Source organism: Trachypithecus francoisi, unplaced genomic scaffold, assembly GCF_009764315.1.
Source record: "Trachypithecus francoisi isolate TF-2019V2 unplaced genomic scaffold, Tfra_2.0 Contig01474, whole genome shotgun sequence".
Lineage (NCBI taxonomy): Eukaryota > Metazoa > Chordata > Mammalia > Primates > Cercopithecidae > Trachypithecus > Trachypithecus francoisi.
The window spans coordinates 11,137,298-11,161,213 of NW_022681435.1; the positions used below are offsets into that span (position 1 = coordinate 11,137,298).

The 23,916-nt window shown below is 34.2% G+C and overlaps 1 long non-coding RNA gene across 1 annotated transcript; it reads right to left on the reverse strand.

The window, feature by feature from the left end:
• Positions 1-260: 260 nt before the first annotated feature.
• LOC117098892 lies at positions 261-23,038 on the reverse strand. The gene is made up of 3 exons (XR_004443637.1): positions 23,026-23,038; positions 21,952-21,961; positions 261-444 (listed from the first exon to the last, which is right to left on the reverse strand). It is a non-coding gene; the product is annotated as an uncharacterized LOC117098892 (long non-coding RNA).
• Between the last annotated feature and the right edge of the window lie 878 nt (positions 23,039-23,916).

Consider the following 23,916-nt stretch of genomic DNA (forward strand, 5'->3'; position numbering starts at 1 on the left):
AGAGAACACAAAACAAGCTAGCCCAAAAAGAAGCAGAAATAAACATCAATGAAATTAGAGACACACAGCAAAATCCTTGTGATACGGTTTTGTTGTGTCCCCTCCCAAATCTCCTCTTGAATTGTAACTCCCGTAATACGCATGTGTTGTGCGAAGGAACTGGTGGGAGGTAATTGAATCATGGGAGCAGGGTTTTCCCTTGCTGCTCTTGTGACAGTGAATAAGTCTCGTGAGATCTGATGGCTTTATAAAGGGGTGTTCTCCTCAATATGCCCTCTGGCCTGCTGCCATGTAAGAAGGGGCTTTGCTCCTCCTTGTTTTCTGCCGTGATTATGAGGCTTCCTCAGTCATACGGAACTGTAAGTCAATTAAACCTCTTTCTTTCATAAGTTACCCAGTCTCAGATATGTCTTTATCAGCAGCATGAGAACAGACTAATACATCCTGATAAAACTGTACCTGAAGCCTGATATACATCTCAATATTTCAGTTTGAAGACACAATAAAGCCCGTTTTCCTGAGTTGGGTGTTCTGTTACTTGCTGTAGCAAGCATTCTAAGCCATGCATTCAAACTAACTCTTTAATATTTTGTATTTATTTATAATTTTGGTTACCTTTGAGTAACTGGTTGATTAAATGGCATTTAATTGATATCACCACAAATTCTATGTTTATGTGCAGTGACCGTTTACCAATCAGAAATTCTACTAATTACACAATAGTGCAATATGCAGTCATTTGACATTTTTGTTTGAATAAATTCTTTAATGTATTTATTTGATTTAATAAGACAGAAATATACAACTAAAACTTTTTGTTAGGGGTTCATGTAATTTGCTGGGGGTTAATTTACCTGGCCACAAATGAACAAAAGAGATTAAAGGCATAAAAGGTGATTGCTATAGAAATACTAATTCAAATAATAATAGTTTGGGGAGAATATTAAATTGCTCATGCCTGCAGTTCCAGCACTTTGGAAGGCCGAGACAGGCAGATCACCTGAAGTCAGGAGTTTGAGACCAGCCTGGTCAACATGGAGAAACTCCATCTCTACTAAAAACACAAAAATTAGCTGGACATGGTGGATGCCTGTAATCCCAGCTACTCAGGAGACTGGAGCAGGAGAACTGCTTGAACTCAGGAGGCAGATGTTGCAATGAGACAGTATTGCGCCACTGCACTCTAGCCTGGGAGATGGAGCGTGACTCCATCTCAATAAATACATAATGAATAACTGAATAAACATGTATATGTAACTATAATATAGGAATTGAGTATCATCTTACACCTGGGAAATGATACCCAAAGTGGAGAGGACTTGTATCCCTGTCATGGAGTTGAAACTTATCCTGAAGGCGAAGCTGACCTGTTTTAGGCAGTAAATCAAGGACCGACGTAATCAGATGCACATTTACTTTTTCAACTCACTCTAGCCACAGTCAAGAGAATGAATTGAAGGTTCATCAATGGACAAAGCTGTCAGAAGAAAAGAAAAAAAAATCATTCCCTTTAAAAGCATTATTTTAAAATCCATCCAAAATTTAACAACAATCATTTATTGAGAGCATAATATACATCAGTCACAGTGAAATATTAAGATGAACAATAAGACCTCCTATGTCAAAATGTGCATTTGATTGAAAATTATCATTTATTTCAATTGTTCCTGTTAGTCTCAAGGCAAGACATGATGAAAGTGTAGTTATATTTTGGGAACCGGCTTCCATTTCTTGCAACTATTCCTGGACAAATTTGTGCTGATGTATTTTAACATTACAAGCCATGTCCTATGCTATATGAAATATAAACAATAAAGTTTTGGAGTTGCTGAAAATAATTTTTATTGTAATCATCTAAACTATTCAACAAAGGTGATGTGGCATGCCATAGATGTTGACTCTCTTCCATTACGCATAAATAGTAGGATAATATTGTTAACAGATGCATTTAGATGGGTTCTAAAATGTATCTTCCTAGTTACAGAAGAACTGAGTTGTGTAGACCGCAAAATGAAACATTTTTTAAAAAAGAAATAATCAAATACAGACAAAATCCATATTGATCTCCTTCCCTGATAGTCAGCATTGCCATGTGGAAATCTAATTCTTACCACCCATGATCCTAGACACATTTCCATTCCATTGAAGAGTAATCTTGGGCTTTCCTGGGCAGTGCAATCATCCTCCATGTACTTTTCAGTTGTCAAGAAAGAAGCACCAGAGATGCAAGTGATGACTAGGCATGACTAGTTTTGGTGGATACAGCGCCAGTTACTACAAGTCTTCTTGACCTCTGAAGGCAAACTGTTCAGTGAATGGGTGATACATATCTTTAGGACATTAGTCATTTCTGTCCTGTTGCTTTTGCTCTTCAAAACATTTAATCCTTTCTATAGGAGGATTTACTCTCTTGGTATTATCTGAATGAGATAGTTCAAAGAAAGTCCTGCTATCATTATGACTTTTTACACATGGCATTACATACAACTTGACTTTTATAGAAGCATGTAGTTTTCACACTAAACAAATGAAAGGTGACAATTAGCTATACCTACCCTTGATCAGTTTTCTAAAAGTTATGAATTTCAAAATTCATAAATTTATTGGCTATTTTTTGAAATTGAGCATTTAGACCTTAAAAAATGGGCTTCCCTTGTTCTCCTTTTCTGTTTTCCAAGGGCTAAAATTGTTAAGTGGTAGATCTCTTTTTGTGACCTTGAGTGGTCATCATCCCATCTAGGATGCAAATCCCAGTGTAGCAGGTATACATGACATTGAAATCAACTTGCTGAGGTGGGCTAAGACTGAGATGGATGTAAATCTAATTGTTAAAAAGATGTGCAAACTCTTTGAACTTTACAAGTAAGTTGTGCAATATTAACCATAGTAGTTAACTTGGAAACTTAAAAGCTCATTATGATGGTTCTAAGTCAGTACATCTTTTGCTGATATTTAAATACACCCTTTGGGATATATGAAGTATTCCAGGAGTTCAAACTCAGGTCACAAGAACATTAATTTCCCTGTGTTTTTATAGAGGTTGTATGGTCAGGAAATGGCCAGGATGTTTTAGAATAGAAAATATGTGAATATGTCTCCTAGATTCAAAGCCACGCCATAATATTACAATTCTAGAAGACCGTAAAGGAGTATTTCTGAAGCTGAAGTGCTTAATCCCATAGCTGAATGCTTGAATTTTATCTGATAGCACTTAACTTAAGCACTTTCAGGTATAAAACAAATTGGATAATAGTTTGAGCTAACTAATTAACTTCAATTTGTTTGAAGTTTGCTGAACCTAGATTATTTTTTTGAGAAACTCATCATTTAAAGAGAGCCAGTTTCTGAATGTAGAAATAAAAAATAAAACACAACTTATATAAGACTTTGGGACTGTCTATTTAGATGTAGACAGTACCTGTATCAATGTTTGTCTTCCTCTATGTATCAGCATACAGAAATCTTGATGTCCAATTCTTCTCTCCTTTCGAGACTTCTCTCCTCTCATGACCTAGTTTTATCGCCTGATTCTGTTTGTCCTTACTGAAATTCGTCTCCCAAGAACACTTCACTCACAAATATTTATTAGTCATCTCATCACTGTTCCAATTGTTGAGGATATAGCCATAAATAAATAAGACTGTGACCCCATGTTGTTTTACATTATATGGAGAAACAGAAAACAAAGGAACAGCCAAGTAAACAAATAAACAAAATAAATTCTATTAGTAATATTCAGCTACTGACAATTATTAAAATAATAAAACAGAGCAATTGACCAAAGAATAACTTTGCAATACAGGAGAGAATGAATGATTTTATAATGTAAGGGTAACATGATATATTTTTTCTTCTGTTCTTTTTCATATTATCTTTTGCATTTGGTTGATTTCATTGTGCTTAGAAGAGTGCTTCTCACATCTTATGCACTAAAGAAAGTTTTATCAATGTATATGTATAATCAGTATACCAAATTTAAGTTAGATTTTCTGTGTTATTTTCCTAACATAAGCAGACCTGAATATATATGTATATATATGTATTGGCAGTGTGGAGCAGTACCATTGCATAGAATGCAACTGTACATACATATATATTAGAGCTTTTTTTTTTTTAATTTTCAGGTCTGCTCAGGTTAGGAAAATAACTTTATGATATATACATATAGTTATTTACTATAACTACAGTTACATATGCTATCACTATAGTTATATATACCATATACATAAAATCAGCTCTACTATATACGTGTGTGTGTATATGTATATATAGTAGAGCTGATTTTATGTTCAATCGTTGAAATAAAATACCACTAAACATTTTGGTTTTTATTTTTTTCTACATCGTTCAAATGAAGGAATAAATGATGGAAAAAGCAATTTTACAAAAGGAGATATTATGAACTGTACTAAGACACAGAAAATGTTTCTCGAATAAGCTTAGCAGTTGGGAATAGTAATGCGTTGATGCTTTTACCATCTAAAGCTGAACATCAATATCTGCTGGAGGGTGTAGATGTTCTATTCAAGAAGAAATTAGCACAGACATCTGAAAACTTGTGACCATAGCAGAGAAATGTAGAAACATAAAAGAACATTTAAGTTTCTACAAAAACAATTTCTGAATTTTAAACAGCCATAACATTTCTAATCTTCTCAAACCTAAGTGTTATTTTATTTGTTTGTTCATTGTATTTATTACATAGTACCATACGTGTTGGGGGTTCAGAATAGTCAGCTACCTATATGAAACACTAGCAAAACCTCCACTTTGAAATATTGTCCCAAGTACCTAAGCCTCTCCAAATCATATTTCTCCCCTTTCCTTCAAACAATAGCCACAATGCCTCCTCGTGTCATAGGTCTGGTCTATAATAAAGTCCATTTGGTGGTCAATGGCCTGCTTTAAATCTTGGCTTTAACAGGTTTTCTTGGGTGGCTTTGAGTAAGGTACTTAAACATGCATCTAAAAGTATTCTTATCCATGTGACCTAAATAATAACAGTCCCTAATATCAATGTGGTGTGAAAATTAAATTAGTTTATTCATAGAATAGGCTTGGAGGAGTGCTTGGCCAAGAAAACTTTTCCATATGAATATAAGATAATGTTATCATCATTGTCATTATCATTATTACCTATTTGGCTTTTATAGTCCTTATTGCATTTTATTTTTTAATTTGGTCAGAGCTCAAGTGGAGGAAAGTGTGTCATTTTCAAGCACCGATATTTAGAGAATGGCCCGGGAAAATTGGAAAATAAAACAGGAAGTAAGAATTAGAGCTTAAACCACAATTAGGAAATTTTAATAAGGCAAGGGAACACTGACATTTTGACATTGGCAGCGTGGAGCATTACCACGGCACAGAATGCAGCTGTATGTAATTTGGGTGGAAAATGTCCTACAGCCTTCTTTTCCAGCCTTGATATTGACTGAAAGGGGACTTGATGTATGCATTGTTATAGATTCTTTCAGAGTCCATCAGTGAGTGAACTGGTTACCAAAAGTGCCAAGAAAATGCCTAAAGGCTCATGGAGGTAGGCACAGAATTACCCTGACTTCCATTCCTGGGGGGAACTGATCTCTCTTTTTTTTTTCCTGGATAAATGAATAAAAGGAGTGGGTTAGGAGAAGAAGAGCCAAAATATTCCAAAAAGAAAGTGCTTCCTTTCAATCCTAATGCTTCCTCAGCGGAAGAGGTTTTTCCTGCCTCCCAGCTGGCCAGAGTGCTTCTTGAGCACTCTTTCCTGCTCTGTGGGGTAGAGAGAGGAGGAAGAGCAGGTGCAGTCACTTCTTTGCAGGCCTTGGCTCAGGTTTTGAGAAACCTGAAGTCAGTTCAATTCTACATGTCCTCTTACCAAATTCAAGTGTACAAATGCAAAAGGTTGTACAGAAGTGAATATATTCACCTTGAGAAAAGAGATTACAACAAACTTCACATCTTAAAAGGCTGACAATTACCTTAAATATAAAAGAAATCAAAAAAGGCATAACATTTTTGTCAAATAATGGCCCCATTTCTCTATAATCACCTCACTCCATTTTCTTGGCTTCCTACTCTTTGATCATCCCCTTTTATAACCAACAGTATATGATATCATTTTTATAGCTAAAATGGAAAGATAATTTTGTCATTCTTCTAGCATATTTATTTATGAAACAGATAAAATTTACTTTATTTTGATAGCTGAGAATTATGTGTTTCAACTTTACAACTTACAGTATGATGCCATATAAACTTTTAAAATCATTGTTAAATAGGAGAAAAATCTGTGTTTATGTTTCCTTCATAATAGCAGTGTAAGTTTTGTTTGTTTGTTTGTTTGTTTTTGACAGTCTTGCTCCATTGCCCAACATGGAGTGCAGTAGCATGATCTCAGCTCATTGCAACCTCCGCCCTCCACCTCCCAGGTTCAGGAGATTCTCTTGCCTCACCTCTGAGTAGCTGGGATTACAGGTGCATACCACCAGGCTCGGCTAATTGTTGTAATTTTAGTAGAGATGGGTTCTACTCATTTTGGCCAGGCTGGTCTCAAACTCTTGACCTCAAGTTATCCACCTGCCTTAGCTTCCCAAAGTGTTGGGATTGCAGGTGTGAGCCCTGGCACCTGGCCCAATAGTGTAAGATTTAACATAACTTTCCCCAAGCTAACATTTGGCTCTACATTTCAAACTCTTTCTCCTCCAGCTACCCTCGTTAGTCCAGCTTTGGATGTCATGGGATGTGATATGACCTCTGATTTTTGCAATATATCAAGATGCCAGGGTATTCAGCACAGTTACATTCGTCTTTCTGAATGCCTAAGTATACATGAAGTTGAACCACATACTTAAACTCCAGTAAACTCAAAGTAAAGGTATCCTTAACTCAATTTCCCATTGATGAATCCAAAACCAAATCTATACCTACGGCAACCTTACCCAGCACAAGGGTAAGTGTGAAAAGAGACCTTTGTTGTGTGTAATAGCAGGTAAAATCATTGTTTCTGCAAATTTTACAAAATATAACTCCATTGATAAGGCCTACACAGAATTTCTCATAAATGTGGGAAGAATAACTTGGGTGCGCTTGTCTGAGTTCTGTCCCTTCTCTCAAGAAAATAACCTAATGAGAGTTCTGCTCTGCTTTTCAACATACTAATATTTCACACATTCATTTCTGAAACCCCCTACACTGATACACATGCGCGCGCGTGCACACACACACACACACACACACACACACACACAGAGGAAAGCAAATCCAGTCTGTTTTCAGTCTGTTTTGCCCATGACTAGTTATATAAGTCTGTCTAGGTCTGGAATTGAGATCTCACATCCTAAAGGAGTTTACATTAGGTTATATAGTTCTATTTAACGTTTGTTAATAAATATATAGATATCTAGACCTCCAATTTGCCTTACTTGTTTAATTTCTCAATATGCTTAAGAGAGAGAAAATGTGTTTTTTACAGCTTCTTTACCTTCAGTCATCGTTTCCCCTAGATAAGTTAACAGAATGCAGAATTTGTTGAAGATACTAAACTAGTTATTACTTGACCTTTTGAGTTACTCAGGTTTCTTGTTAAGGTCTTCATTTATTTATAATGCTTGCTATTTAATGTGAAAAGACTTTCTTCTGTTTGTTTCAAAAGAATATTCTGGAAAAAATCAGTTTCGAACCAACAGGATGCTTCTCACATTATTTGGACATCATTCACCCTTTACCCAATCACTTATGAGGCATTTTACATTTTAAAAAACACACTCTATATCAGACCAAACAATACTTTTTAGGAGAAAAATTATGCTGTGCATACAGAAACAGTTTTTGCTTTTCAAATTTGTCTTGGAGCCAGCCCTCTCATAGACACCTGGCTGAGTCCTGTGGAGACAGGTTGAAATAAGTAAAAATGAAATCGACTTTGACTAAAATTCCTGTAAGCTTTCCAGGGCAAACATATATGCTTTAGTAGCTGTTTACTGAAATACTAAGGAAAGATGAGAGAACTTCTTTGTCACTTTTGGACAGAATACAACATTCTGAACTCAGGAAAATACAAACAAGATAGTGGTATTGAACAGTGACAATGGAGGTTTTTAGTGGGACGTGGACCAGCTGGAATGAAAGTTAAAGTGGACAGTTTGAAGCTTTTGAAAAGAGAATTATTAGTATTCATCATTTGGGGATGGGAGGATGTGGCCTGAGGGAGAAGTAGACACTATTAAATAGCTCATGATCAGTGGACAAAGTTTCTTATGCACAGAAGACACTCACTGGATCTTGCAGGAAAAAAAAAGGTGTGAGAATTCACAAGTGGAAATTAGAGTCAGCAAATATAGAGTAGTGAGTTCATTATATAATAGACAATTACAGACATTACGGATTCATAATAACCAGTTCTTCCTATTTTAGGAGCAGATACCTTCAAAATACATTTTCTGCTTACGGTCGGAGCTCAAACTCTTCTATTACATGTTCTTTCTCCAGAAGAATATTCTTAGTCTGATTTCTACATTGGTTTTAGGCAGTTAAGGTTTAAAACAAATTACCCTAGACTGGGTGGCTTAAACAACAAACATTTATTTCTCACATCTCTGGAGGCTGGGAAATCCAAGCTCAAGGTGTCAGCAGATTCAGTGTCTGGTGAGGACTCTCTTTCTGGCTTGCAGATGGCTGTCTTTTCATTATGTCCTCATATGGCAGAGAGAGGAGGGAGGGAGAGAGAGAGAGACAGAGAGAGAGAGAAAGCAAGTGAGAGAGAGCAGAGGGAAAAATTCTCCTGTCTCCTCTTATAAGGGCACTAATTCCACTTCATAAGGGCTCCACCCTCATGACCTAATTCCCTCCCAAAGGCCACCCCTCCCACTACTATCAGACTGGAGGTTAAGATTTGGATATGTGCATTTTGGGAGCACATAAACAATCACTCCATAATGAAGTATGTCTATCTGAGTCTTTGAAAAACTGTATAGAAATATCACAGGATATAGATGAATCCGTGATGATCTGAGATCCAATCATAAGCTGGAGGTCAAGGCCTGACCTGTGCAATACTCTAACCTCTCTATGTCCCCAAAGCCAAACACTGACCCAGAACACAATGGGGGGTTAAGAAATAATTGTTGGTTGGGTGAATAAATATAGGTCATAAAGTTATTTCTAAATTTACTCTTTAATTTCTTCTTATTCATAATGTATACATAGAATACTTAATTTTAACTGTGAATGAATGTTTAAATTAGAATATAATTATGTGTAATTTTAGTTAACTGAAGAAACCCTATTGAATGACTCACATACTCAAGGATGAGATACTCAAAAATAGGTTCTAACTTTAGATAAATTGTGAACTAGACAGACTTTTTTTGGTATGCCTCCCCAGTCTTCAGATAGCAAACACTATTTATTTTTCTGGCTTCAGGAGAATATTTTCCATTTGACATACCTTTTACTTGTCTTTTTTGACCTTCCTCCAACTCTGATAAAGTATTTCAAAATACCTTAGTAGTAATTGTGAGCTTATAATAACTTAAGATACCAGCTTCCTACATAGCATATTGGAAATTTATTTTTAAAAAGGAAGAAAAAATGCCAAGTGATAAAACATTTTGAGTTGAAATGTAAATGTACTATGACTGCAGTAGATCACATAGCCCAACATCCCTTCAACAAGTGAGTTTGTCTTCCATGTGCTCATTACTACATTATGAAAATAACCCATTCGAATGGGTAACATTTTACAGATCTAACAGTGCCTTAGTTACTCAATGGGATTCCATACATACATTTCATGGTAATTGAACACTGAAAGCTTTAACAATGACAGATAATCACAACCATTCTCTTTCCTATTCTGGGCTAAGTGTGAATCTTCACACTTGTTTAACACTAGGAGATTCTCCTAGGTGGGGAGAGGAGGTGCAGAATGCCTAACAAAAATATGTAACTATCTTTTCACTTATTTTCAATGTTTTACATAGAGCAAAGGTTTCACGTGCCTGTGATCAGAATGTAACCAAACAAACATCAACTTTTGGCTTTGCCTTTTATTCTCAGTTTTAATGTGTCATCTGCCCAATTCGGAAATGTTTTATTAAGTTATTTTTCTTTTGGATGTCTACAAATCTTATATTCCTAAAAATGAAAAATTCTGGCAACTCAATAGTTAACAGATAATATTTACTGCTTTCTCTGAAATGTGCCCTACCAAGTATGGAACATAAATAAAAGATTGGTAAAATGAAACCTTCATGATCTCATTAGATCCAGGTTTCAACACATGCATTTACTTGCACTCTGGGGAAAACAAAAGATTACATAGGAATATAATGTATAATATGATAACTCAAAAGTCAAAATATCTTCCCATAAATGGTCAATAATGATGACAGTAATTATAAGCAAGTGTTTCATAAAATGTTGTTTTCCTTCCCATCAAGAGTTTCAATCTATTTTATTGGGCAATATGTTGATAATAAAATTGAGTTTTATGTTATGTCTACATTGACAAGACTTTGAAATGACAGTTGTGCTCAAAGGGTAACAAACCCTTGGGAGAATAGAAAGAAATATGACTGCATTTTCAGTATATTTGCATATCCTCTAGTGCTTTTTCTATGTGGAATGACTTTTCCTTTCTTATTTTTCTTCTGAGAAAGATATATGATATAATAGCTCTGAAAAATTCCTTTCCAAGGAATACCTATAGGAATAAATGTTTCCCAAGAGAGTACACTCACAGAGTCTAGTTACTCGTTTTTATTTATATTGGTGTTATGCTATTGTTTATAATCTTTGAATATCAAATTATAGTTATACTCAATTTGAAAATATTTTCTTAGCGTGTATATTATCCAAATCAGTATTATAGGATTATTTTATAGGGATAAGCAAGATAACAAAATACTGCTTTAATTTGATTGTTAAATGTTTATAATCCTTTCATCAAAATTATCACATCATTAATTATGAGTCCAAAATATTATATATTTTCAAAAATATTGTCTTGACTAAAAATCAAATATATAGCAAAATAATGGAAATCATGCATTTTATTTCAAACAAATCTTAAAAGTTATTTGATCCCTGAAGTAAGCTGAAAAATAGAAAACTGTAAAGTGGTAAAGTTTGTGTGCTGTATTGATACATTCCAACAACAACAAAACACACACCTTTATTCACTACTTAATTTGGGCCAAATCTTCTTGTGTCTGTTCATACATTTAAACCACTTAAAAGATAATGTTTCATAAATTTATTTTAAACGACAGAAGAAAAACTTAGTAGATAGCTGAGTTGGATATCTCTTTGACCATCTGTGTTATGTATTGTGTGTGTGACTTTTCCCATACCCAGCTTATATTTTCATAATTGGCCTCTAATCTAAATACCAAATGATCAACTATGAATTCCAGCTTGACTGGGACAAGAATTACAAGCATATGTACAGTACCTCAGGTTATTACTGTCAGAACACTGCAAAAATATGTTTGCCACTCTTGTATATAATTACACCCTGGATTCATTATAGCTGCTAATAATGCAGTCTTTTATTCAAGTCAGGATTTCTCTGGATCCATGCAAATGTTTCTCTCCTATATTAAGTCATTCACAACATAGATGACACCACCGAAGGTTGTTTAGGAACAATTGCAACAGAATTGGCAAATTCAATAGCATAGGAGAGCTGAATGCTTGAATGAGAAAGGAAAATGTGTTCAGTAGCTTTACCTGTTGGAGACAAAACTCATCCATAGGTTTTCCTATTTTTCTTCCATATACCATGGTTTGTTTGCAGTGGATGTCTAATATGTTGATATTCTTTATCTCCATGATGTGATATAGTAACTAATTGGTTTTAACAATGATTGTGGAACAACAATAAACAAAAGCTTACACCATCCAGATTTTGACAGAATTTGCTTTGGCTAGGGTTGTTCAGGATAGAATGAGATACTAAAGAGATGATTTTTTTTTTCTGTAATTTTAATAATTTACAGGTATACTAAATTGTTTATTCTTTTTATGGCATTTATCATAACTTTTTACTCAAATAATTACTTGTTTAGTTTTAAGACATGAAATCAATCCAAATTTCCATCAATGATAGACTGGATAAAGAAAATGTGGTACATATACACCATGGAATACTATGCAGCCCTAAAAAGAAATGAGATCATGTCCTTTGCAGGGACATGGATGGAGCTGGAAGCCATTACCCTCAGCAAACTAAGCTAACACAGTAACAGAAAACCAAACACCTCATGTTCTCACTTATAACTGGGAACTAAACAATATGAACACATGGACGAAGGGAGGGGAACAGCACACACTGGGGCCTGTCCAGTGGGTGCAGGGAAGAGCATCAGGAAAATAGCTAATGCATGCTGGGCTTAATACCTAGGTGATGTGTTGAGAGGTGCAGCAAACCACCATGGCACACGTTTACCTAAGTAACTAACCTGCACATCCTGCACATGTGCCCTGGGATTTAAAATAATTACTTGCTTAGTTTTTCCATTATATAATGTAAGCTCCTTATGTAAGGGTGAGGATATTTTAGTCTTGATCACAACAACATTCCCAAGACCTAGCATAAGGCCGGTCATACAGTGTTGCTCAAAAGAGTATTGTCAAATGAATAAATGCTTAAATAAATGACAAGCATTTGAATAAAATTGCTTAGTCCTAAACAGTGGGATTGAATTTATTCTTACTTTGGTGACAGATACTGTATTAATTCTTATTATCTCCTAATAAATCATGTATCACTGGTACCACAGATATCAATGTATTTGGCAATTTCTACAAAACTGAATATTGCTGCATTTGAGATGATCTCATTGTCTCAAATCAGGCAGGGTTATTTTCTAAACAAACAAACAAACAAAAAGTGTCCTGATTTACTTTTTATTCTTGTTGTAGTTCAAGGAAAGTCTCCTGATTTGTTTTTCTTATCAAAAGAAAAAAGGAGTTCAGAGGGGAGTTCAGCTAATTTAGCTTCATGATCAATTTCTTTATGGCATTTTATTGCATTCTCAAGGTCTGAAATACTGTGTTTTTGTTAATCTCGATTGGCAGAAACCAAGGAGATAATCCATTTATTTATGTGGATCACTTTGATTACTCTTGAAATTGATTATTAGATGAATTATGATGACACTAAATGTTTAAATGAAATATTTTCTTTTTAAACATCAGATATCCCTTTCTATTTCTGTTATATATCACTAATACCATAGTGACAATCTTAATTATTCCTAAAAGTCTATCTTACCACCAAACGATGAAATGATACAATTGTGAATAATTAGAATGGAAAAACACTCTGGGCAACTGTTCTGCTTTGAAGATGAGAAAATGAAGGCCTAGTGATATTTAATAAATTCTTCAAAGTCAAAAGTTTGCTGGTAGAAAAATTCAGGGCTAATAGTTAAGCATCTTGTTTTTCCCATTAAAATATTCTTGTTATAAATTATTACTTTAAGTAGGGCATCTACTATGGGTATTATTTAATCTATTAAGAAAGAGCAGTACAGAAACAAGACAAAATCTTATAACATGTATGAAAATGCACCTTCTTCTTTTGTTTTTAATATCTTTACACATGTTGGATTACCTGCTCATTCATGTGCATCCAAAAGTCTTTTATTAATCCTGTAAAATCTTGTTCTAATATAACCATAATAGTGGGAGGTTCTTTGAACACTTATCCTCCATCCAATTAGATACCATTTAGCATGTATTTTGTGTACTCCTTCTAATTACTATAATTACAGCAAGTGTTACATTTATTACACACAATAGTCTAAACATCTTTAAATACATTAATTTAAGTCTATGAACTACTATAGAGCAGAAGCAGTATCAGGTACAACAGTAAATCTCCAGATCCTCAGTGCTTAGCAAAATAGTCACAGAAAAATAAGCGCTTGACATGCAGGAGCAAGTGGGAAGGATCTCTATTCATGTCTCTCTCATCTTTTAAACATATTCAGGGGAGTTTCTTCTTCACATGTACTTAAATAAAAGGCAGGTTCCGTATGGCCATTGGTCAATCTTTTTAAATTAGACATACTACAACAATTTAACGTCACAGAACACAGTTTTAGTTTAGTAACTTTAATGCCCAATTATAATAGAAATTTTAAAGCCATTTTCAATTTGAGGTGTTAACCATCCTTTAAATTGTACCTATCTCCAGAAATGCTTTGACAAAAATGAGGTGTGGTCAGCACATTCTCTTCTTCTTTCTCTGGGCCTCTACTTTTCTACCTATATCTTACTAGCCAAAATTTCCAGAGCTTGGAAAAAGTTCAAGGAAGAAGAGGAAGGTCTTCTTTTCACAAGAAATGCTGTGAAAATGATCATCAATTAACTTAGGTGATATTTAAAGAGGAAGCTTTCTCTTTGGGGAATGTTAATGGGTGATTTGCAGTTCATTCCATTGCTGGGAATCTCTTCTCTGTCCTTTCCAAGAGGCAAATCCAACTGTTTTCTAGTTGGGGTTGGCATAACACATCCCACTGGATTTAGGCAACTTTCGGCCCTCTACCATCATCCATCCCCCTGATAATTACCTCAGTTCTCTGTGCAGTGTTTATAGACACAATCTAAGACATACAGACTGGCTCTTCCTTCCACATGGCTTGATGTGGTTCCGGTGAAACACATATGTGTTTCTTATCTCAACAAATTCTGGAAAGAAAGCTACTTTCCAATTTATTTATTTTATTTTATTTTATTTATCTATTTATTTATTATTTTTGGTCATAGACCATTTCCTGTAGCCTTTTATACCTCGAGTACAGGCTAACTAGCAGTGAATTATACATCACTGTAGGTGACTCAACTGAACTTCTCCACTGATTTTATTACATTTGCTTTCTCTCGACCTGAGGTGGTAGCTCCTTCTTTCCCCTTCTCCAGTAGATGGAATGGGGATCACCATACTGCTTTCTCCAACAATATCTCCTCCTTTGTTGTATTAAATCCACCTCCTGGAAGCATTTCTTTGTGTGGGACTGAGGAGAAGCGCTCTATCTGTCAATCTTGAGAGTCCAAGAGTCTCCAAAATAACCATTTGTGAATTTTCTCAAAATCTCACCTCCAGACAATTTTATGTCATCTATGTAACGCAAGTTACAAATCTATGTACCTTTAAGTTATAGTATTGGTTTCCTAACATATTCTGTATTTATTTCCCCGAGATTTAATGTCTTTCATATTTTTCCTTTATTCTTGGAAAATTAGCTTAGATTCCATTCAACTGCTTATAACATTAACACATTCCAGGCACAAATGTGAAAAATAATACATATTTATTCAATGAAGAAGTTATCATTTATGAATCAAGTGAAATTTAGGAATCTGGTAGTTCTGCTTAAAGAAAGAAGGTTGGTGTATGTACTTATTTTGGAGGAAAATAATAAGTAATTTATAAGAAACCCAAATTTATTAAGAAATTCTGGGGCATATAATATTGGAGATACATGCCCTAAAATAGTAAAACCATTTGCAAATTATTCATTTGTACATAAAATATAAGTATTACTTTTTATTTATGAAATTGAAACTAAATTCTCATATGATATATTCCCAAATTGTTTGCCAAATAACAAGTTTGTAAAATCGTTTTCTTGTTTGTTTGTTTATTTATTTATTTATTTATTTTATTTTTTGAGATGGAGTCTCCCTCTGTTGCCCAGGCTGGAGTGCAGTGGCGCGATCTTGACTCACTGCAACCTCCGCCTCCCGGGTTCAAGCGATTCTCCTGCCTCAGCTTCCCTGCTAGCTGGGGCGACAGGCGTGTGCCACCATGCCCGGCTAATTTTTGTACTTTTTGTAGAGACGGTGTTTCACCATATTGACCAGGCTAGTCTCAAGCTTCTGAGCTCGTGATCCACCCTCCTCGGCCTCCCAAAGGGCTGGAATTAAAGGCAGAAGCCACCATTCCTGGCATAAAACCGTTTTAAAGCCCATCATTTAAATGACTCTTAAGATATCTCAGAGGTAGTTGATATTGAATATAGCAAGGAAATATTTAATGCAAATGTAACAATCAGGTTATCAATTTTTTGTTATTATTCAAACCATATCTTGTGTTTGTTCAAGCTGCCTGCTTTTATAGCATACAAAGAGGTCAAACGTCCATCTTGTTCACAGGTTCTGGAACATTAAATTACTTATCAGTGAAATATCCTTCATTATCGAAGTAGAAGAAAAAGGAGAAGGAGGAAAGGACATTTTACTCTTGCAATGCTTTCACATAGTATTCTTTTTGTAGTACTAACCTGAGTAAAATAAAAATACATTGGTTATTACTTGTCGTCAAGTATAACTTAAATTCTGATAGAAGAGAAATGCATACATGAGCGGATAGAGGTGACACATGAATTTGGGAGGCAAATCTCCTGTTTTGTACCAGAATAAAATATCTCCAACTTTCTTTCTCATTTGGGCTAATATGAATAAAAACACTTTTAGACATCCTAGAAAATTTTGAAATGATGCCATGATTAGGGAGAGCCAGTGCATTGAGGAACATGTCAGAACTAAGTCCAACATGAAGGGGTCAACCTAAAAACACACCAATAATAATAATAAAGTGGAGAGTAGGTGACAGAAATGTTTCTTAATTTTATTTAGGATTGGTTAGTGACTTTAATAGTAGAGACAGACTCAGGGAAAGGCAGTAAAGGTACATTTGGGTGTCCATGGTCTTGAAGTTTGAAAGACGGAGACACTAGCAGCATTAAGGAGAGACAAAAATGTCACTCGTCTTCAAAAGCAACTTGTTCTAAAGATTGTACCATGGAATGACCCTAAAAATGTACTTACCAAAAATGAAAATGGAACTGTGGTCAAATAAGTTTGTGAAACATTATCACACATTGTAAATTGGCTCATATCATGTAACTTATCTACCACCAGCCTCATCAGGTAATACAGTAAAGAAATGTAAAAATATATATATTTCCCTAACTTTGTACAAACTCTTTAAAACACAAAATATTTTTTTCTTTTTCCTTCAAAAATATGAATGAAGGATTATTAATATTCTATCTTGGTTGAGGTTCCCTAAAAGACTCTGAAGAAGGATACAAATGTATGCATTCTATTTAAGAGTTGATCCTACATCAGTAGGGGAGGGAAGGAAGTAGCACAGGGAAAGAAAGAATCGTTCAGAAAGCTGCATTATCAAGGAAATAACGGCTGTGGACAATGGTAGCTCAATTTTACTGGTGGACTTGGACAGACAGTGCTGAGCATGTCTCAGAGTTATTTCAGTTATTTCATGCAAGGGAAAGAAAACTAGGGGACTTTATTTGCATACTAATATCTCCTCTCTCCTTTTGGGAGGATTAACAGAGCAACATGTCTGGAAGAGGATGGAACATGTTCCTGTGATGAGACAAATGTGATAGCTGTTTCCAATAAGCAGAATTCAGCACATGGAGCATCTGGGTGTAGCATCTACATCATCATTTGCTCTACTCATCCTCTGTTCCATGGAACATATTATGGGAAAGATCCTCTCAGTTCATTTGATATGATCAACCAATATGTTTGATAGTAGAGAAAACGAATATAGGATTTTTATTTTATCTTAGAAGCAAAGTATGTCCTTTTATGTTTCTTGTACCTTTTTCTCAAAGCATCATTTTTTCTATTACAAGAAGAAAATTATTTGAACAATGTCAGTCTAAAACTTAGACATGTGATCACTGTGTTTTCTAGTCATCATTTCACTCATGTATTCATTTCTCAAATATGTGTAGCATAACAATTTTTTTTTTTTTTTTTTTTTTTTTTTTTTTTTTTTTTTTTTTTTTTTTTTTGAGACGGAGTCTCGCTCTGTCGCCGGGCTGGAGTGCAGTGGCCGGATCTCAGCTCACTGCAAGCTCCGCCTCCCGGATTCCCACCATTCTCCTGCCTCAGCCTCCCGAGTAGCCGGGACTACAGGCGCCCGCCACCTCGCCCGGCTAGTTTTTTGTATTTTTTAGTAGAGACGGGGTTTCACCGTGTTAGCCAGGATGGTCTCGATCTCCTGACCTTGTGATCCGCCCGTCTCGGCCTCCCAAAGTGCTGGGATTACAATTTTTAAAATTTTGTTGATGACATAGGGAAACTGGAAGAACTTAAAGACAGCTAAACAGGAAGGCATATGATATTTACAAGTGTCAAATAATGAACTAGAACCTTGAAAATAAACAACTAGATTAGTTTTGATCATCACATTTTTGTTTACCATTTGTATAAAGAATCACTGTATTAATTCTGAAATTTGGGTAGATATCCTGTTAAGCCCATTTTAAATATTACTCACTTGAGAAAGTTCTCCCTGTCTGTGGACTCAGATATGCTTAATATCTCACCCCTTTGCACGAATACATTTCCTTTTCGATACTTCAAGCCCATTATTATAGGTTTAGTAATTTATCTATTTAAATTCTATTTCCCCTTTATAACTCTGAGCTCTTAGAGAGTCGCCATTTTATCTTATTTGACTGTATATTCCCAATATCTATCACAGACTATTATATCTATTTTTCTTTAAGAATCCCACAATTTAATGAAAACTAGAAATAACAGGTATACAAGGGTATATAAGTAGAAAATACAGTGCTTCAAGATCAAGGAAAGGTGAACAATATCCACACAAATTAAAATGACAACAATGGCCAGTTTTCTGTTCTATTTTAGTGCCCAATCATGTGAGCAGTTATTAGAAATATGATTGTGTAGTTTTAGAACAGTGATAGTATCAATCATTTAGCTTTTAAAAACCGAATGATAAAAAAGCAGGTCCAAAAATGGAAATCATCTTTTAAAAATGTCACAAGCCACAGTTTTACAATAAGAAGCTGTTTGGTTCCTTAGGTAAACATAAGACAAAAGAAAATAGACTTGCATTCTTATAGTTGTATCTAGTTAATAGAACATATCACTAGATAAAATGCTTTTGACAGTCACTGCAATGCTCTGTCTATAAATCAATACTTTTCCTTAATTTTGTAATTTCCTATTTTATTCTCCACAAGCAAATAAATATGTGACTTTGCAGCATCAAATATTTTCTCTTTTGAATGCTCTTTGCTATCAAAGTTCATTATGTAGCTGACCAAAAATATTTTGTCACCTGAGCATTCCCTTCCCACTTGAATAATTTCAAGTGGGAAAATATTGCTATGATTTCAGCAGTTAGTCTGTATAGAAACTGAAAAACTCAATATAATGCATCTGGCCAGAAAAATTATCTAAGGAAATGAGGAAAAATAATAATAGGCTAAAAATAAACCTCAAGCCTTGACTAGATGTCATTTGAAAGGCTGAAGAGGTCCATATAATTGGCCAAATAATAAACTTTGAAACTTTAAAAAATATTATATATATTTTTAATATAACTTACTTGAATAAAGCTAATAGTTATGTTTGTATGGAAACGGTAGGAATCCATATTAAAAATATTTTGAGAGCTTTTAAGTTTATTCCAAAATTGAGGACTGTTGCATGTAATTGAGGAATAAAATTATTTAAAAGTCTTCCACTTGGCTATTTTTTAATGTATTTGAAGTAAATGAACACTTATCCAAGCATTCCACCATAAAGCTTCCTCTGAATGTCACAGACACAGACGGAGCCCTATTTTTTGTCATCTTTTTTTGGAGCTTTTGGATAGACTTTTTAAAGACCCCTTAGTTCGATTGTATTATAACTGTTTTTGCCTATTTATTTTACACACTTGTTAAGACCAGCTAATGAAAAGCAATGATTTTAATCTTTTTAAACTCCCAAATCTTTCATTAGTTATCTCGCTAATTAATCTATCTTCTGGTAGCATTCCCAATGCCAGTTGCATCAATGAGCATTAAAGAGAAAACACATATATCCTTTTTAAAAAATATTCTTTCCAAGTTTTGAAAGCGCCTGTCATATTTGCCCTAAAACTTTTGTTTTATAGTAAAAACAACTTTATTTTTAATCTAAATAAGTTTTTAATTTCCCAGTATTGCATTTATTCTTTACTTATACAGTGAACCAATGGAGTAATAGGGCGAATATAACTCGTGAAATATCAAGAAATACATGCATATCCTAAGCATGGTCTAGCTAACAGAAAAAGAGTCATATTTTCTCTTCTTATTGTTGTAGACAATCTAATTGTAATTACAGCCTAAGTTTATATAAAGTCTTTTGATGGCCATTTCAAGTTTAACTCATAGTAATCTTACTTTCATTTTAGGCAAGTTTTGGATAAACATTTTCTCACATCTGCTCAGTTGACAGCATGTCTTCATGTACCCTTAAACCTCACACATTTCTCCTACCCAAAATGCACTTCTGCCTTGTTTTACGGTTAGATATTAAAACCCAATATTATGAACTAACATTAATCACCATTTAATTCATATTGTGTTTTGAATCAATGTTCTGGCACATACACACAAATAATACGGTATGACTACACACATTCTACACACACATATTAATCTTGTTACATAAAATACTTGCTGTTAGTATCAAATAATAATAGTCATAAAAATCACATGCATGTTTTCCATTTTTCATTCCAACCATTCATTTAGTTGATAAATCAGTTTATAAACACATATTGGGGCAAATATTACTAAAATATGGAAACACATATTTCTAAAAATGACATAGAAATGCATTTTCCACATATTTCTAAAAAAGATAATTCCTAGTTCACATAAATTTATTAGTTTACTTCAAATATTGTTAAGAGCATTAAAAATATACTCAATCATTAATCCACTTACTTATTAAAATATGTGCTTGATATTTCTTTGTGTTGCTTAAATCTACATTAGTAACGAAAACAAATACTTTGCCTAAGCTTGAACATTCCACGTATGGTAATATGACTATCTGCTGATCAGAAGGTCTGCTAATAACTCCACTTGAACTTGTGGTGAGCATGAATTTCTTTTCTAAGTCATGCAGAAGCCATCTAGCTGTTAACATTATTCTAGAATCTACTCTTTTGCAGGTGTCATGTTTATTGCTAGTGCAGTGAAATGACTTCCTTTGCCCTTTTTAACTTCTATATCCTGTATGTTTGTGTTTGTTACCTATACACTCAACAGATGCTTAGAAAAGGAAGGCACGTTTTGGTGGCCATAGAGTTCTTAAATTTTTGGAATCTATAATAGTCATATGTGTGTATGTAGACTGGCCTTGATCTCTTTGGTGTTTCAAAAAGCCTGACTAGGCTCTTTGGTATCTCAAGTAAAACACCTAGATACCATGTAGTACTTACATTTTATTTGCTATATAGAGAAAACATATCGTTTTCACCTTCCCAACTTTTACACATATTCACTGGCTGTTTTACCACTTTAAAGTGTGGAATCCAGTTTCTTTTACAGAGGTTATTCACATGGAATGATCTAGAAAATCAATTAAGCACATATATGGCTATCAGAAAACATATGTCTGAGACTGCTTATTTCCACCTTGCTTATATACTGCAATTTTGTTACTTTATACCAGGAGGCCAACAGTGGTCAGTTTGATTGTTCATAGTTACAATTAACTGGTAATACAGATTAGCGTGTTTTACTTCTCATTTTGTTTTCCAAATATCAAATGACTTTAATATCACCACTCTAAATGTTTTAATTAGTAGAAATGATAGTCTTATTTTTCATGTTATATAAGTTTTCAGAAAAAAAGAACAGATTAAATGTCAGATCTAAAAAGAATCTGAATGATCACATAGTCCAGTCATTTCTGAGAGAAAATTTCAAGTGAATAAGGCACTGTTTAATATCAAGCATCTAGGACTCTGCAGCTGTCAAGTCAATGTTTTGATATAACTAATAACTCCCAAAGTTGGACAAAGATTGCATCCTGTGTAGGTCTCAGGTTGGAATGAAAATTGAAAGTTACTGAACACTCAGCTCTCTTTTACAGTAGATAAACAGTAAACAGTGAGAATTTAACAAGTATTCTCCTCTTTTAGATGCTCAAATTCCTTTATTTAAATCCAAAATTCTATAGCTATTACATGGCTAAAAATTACTTTATTTAAAATACTGCCATGTGTTCTATTATATTATTTGTTTTCTAATATATTTTGCTAGGTCGTATTTTCTGACATAATTAGAAAAAGCAACCTAGAATAAATGCAGATATTGGCTATAAGCTAGTATTTACATTTCTCTAACACTTCCCTAACCACTAACTCTGCACTAAACTCTAAGCTTTGTATTTAGTGTACTCATGGTCACTTCCATCTCTATGTCCTACGATCACCTCAAATTCAACATATCCAAAATTAAAGTGACTTCCTGCCCCCAAAATTGGTTGCTTTCACAGAATGTTGGGGTGATCAGGCCCAACACCTTTACTAACAGGCAAAGCTGTACTATCATTAATCCTATTACTACTTAAGGCAGAAAGTTTTTCATTATCATTATACATCTTGTAAAATGTCACTTACTCTTGATTTCACTTCATTTTATCTCTGTTCCTTACATACTGTCCCTGCCACTTTCTTTGTTCTGATTCTCAAATTTTTTCACTGAGACTATTGGAAAAATTCTTAGTTATCACCTTGTCTCCGTCCTGGAATGCTTCAATTCATTCTCCACATCTTAATACAAATGTTTTGTCTAAAACACAAGTCATATTATGGAGTTCTACTCTCTGAAATTTTTTTTTTGAATTTTCAGAGATTTTATTCAAAAGGCAACATCTTCATAAGTGAATAAGCCTTTGATCTTAGCTACCTGTATAGTCGCTTCAACTTCCCTCCACATCCTAAGTCTCCATCACACATTCTAGGCAAAAACAAACAAACAAGCAAACAAACGAAAAACACTGTAATATATGAGATCCCCAAAAAGTTTCCTCTCAAAAGCCTATTTCCCCCTGAGTATTTTGTCTTTCTCTTAGTGTCTCTTTATTCTTCATATGTTTCTTTTGGTCTACTATTCCATTTTCATAATTAGGCATTGCATCAAAAGAACATTTTACATATTTCTAGTATGTATAACTATCTCTATACATTTCTACATTTCCATGTTATCTTCATTAGACTAGTATTATTTTATAATATATATTTATACCTATTTATGTGTGTTCATGTCTGTATGTGTCTGTATGTATATATGTTTTTAGTTTATTTTTATAGGCTGCTAACTCTTGATTATTTATAGGAATAAAGAAATTATTTGTTTAAAAGTAAATTCAGTCACAGGAATGCATTCATATTTGAAAATTTGAAATTTGTGTTCAGCACTAATTTCTGTAAGCTCAGCCTACCTTGTCTGTGTTTGAATGGACAAAAACACTTACATATGTTTCATTGTGTTGGAGGTAGGGAATAGAATGTGGATACCAGAGGCTGCAAAGGGTAGTGGGGAGTGGAGGATAAATGAGTTGGTAAATGAGTAGAACAATAAAGTTACACAGAAAGAATAAGTTCTAGTGTTCAGTAGCACAATAAGAAGACTATAGTTAACAATAATTTACTGTATATTTAAAAATAATAGAAGAGTATATTTGGAATGTTCCCAACACAAATAAATGATTAACGAGGTGACAGATGTACCAGTTACCCAGGTTTGATCATTACACACTTTCTGCATGTATCAAAATGACTCATGTACCTCATAAATATGTACAACTATTATGTATCCATAAAAATTAAAAATTGAAACATATACTCATTAAAAAATTGTGTACAATTTCGGGACATCAGAAAAAGAAGCGTCGCATAAGTAAATTGTAAACTGAAACTCTTCACTCAAAGTTAACCAATAGTTTTTCGCCATTTCCTTTTTTTGGCCCTCATGCAATTTATTTCCTGTATCTTTTTTTAAATGGAGTTAGGGAAGGATTAACATTTTGCTGTAATACTTTCTCTTTTTTCCCCCTTGGTGGATAATTAAAAGTTGCCTGTAG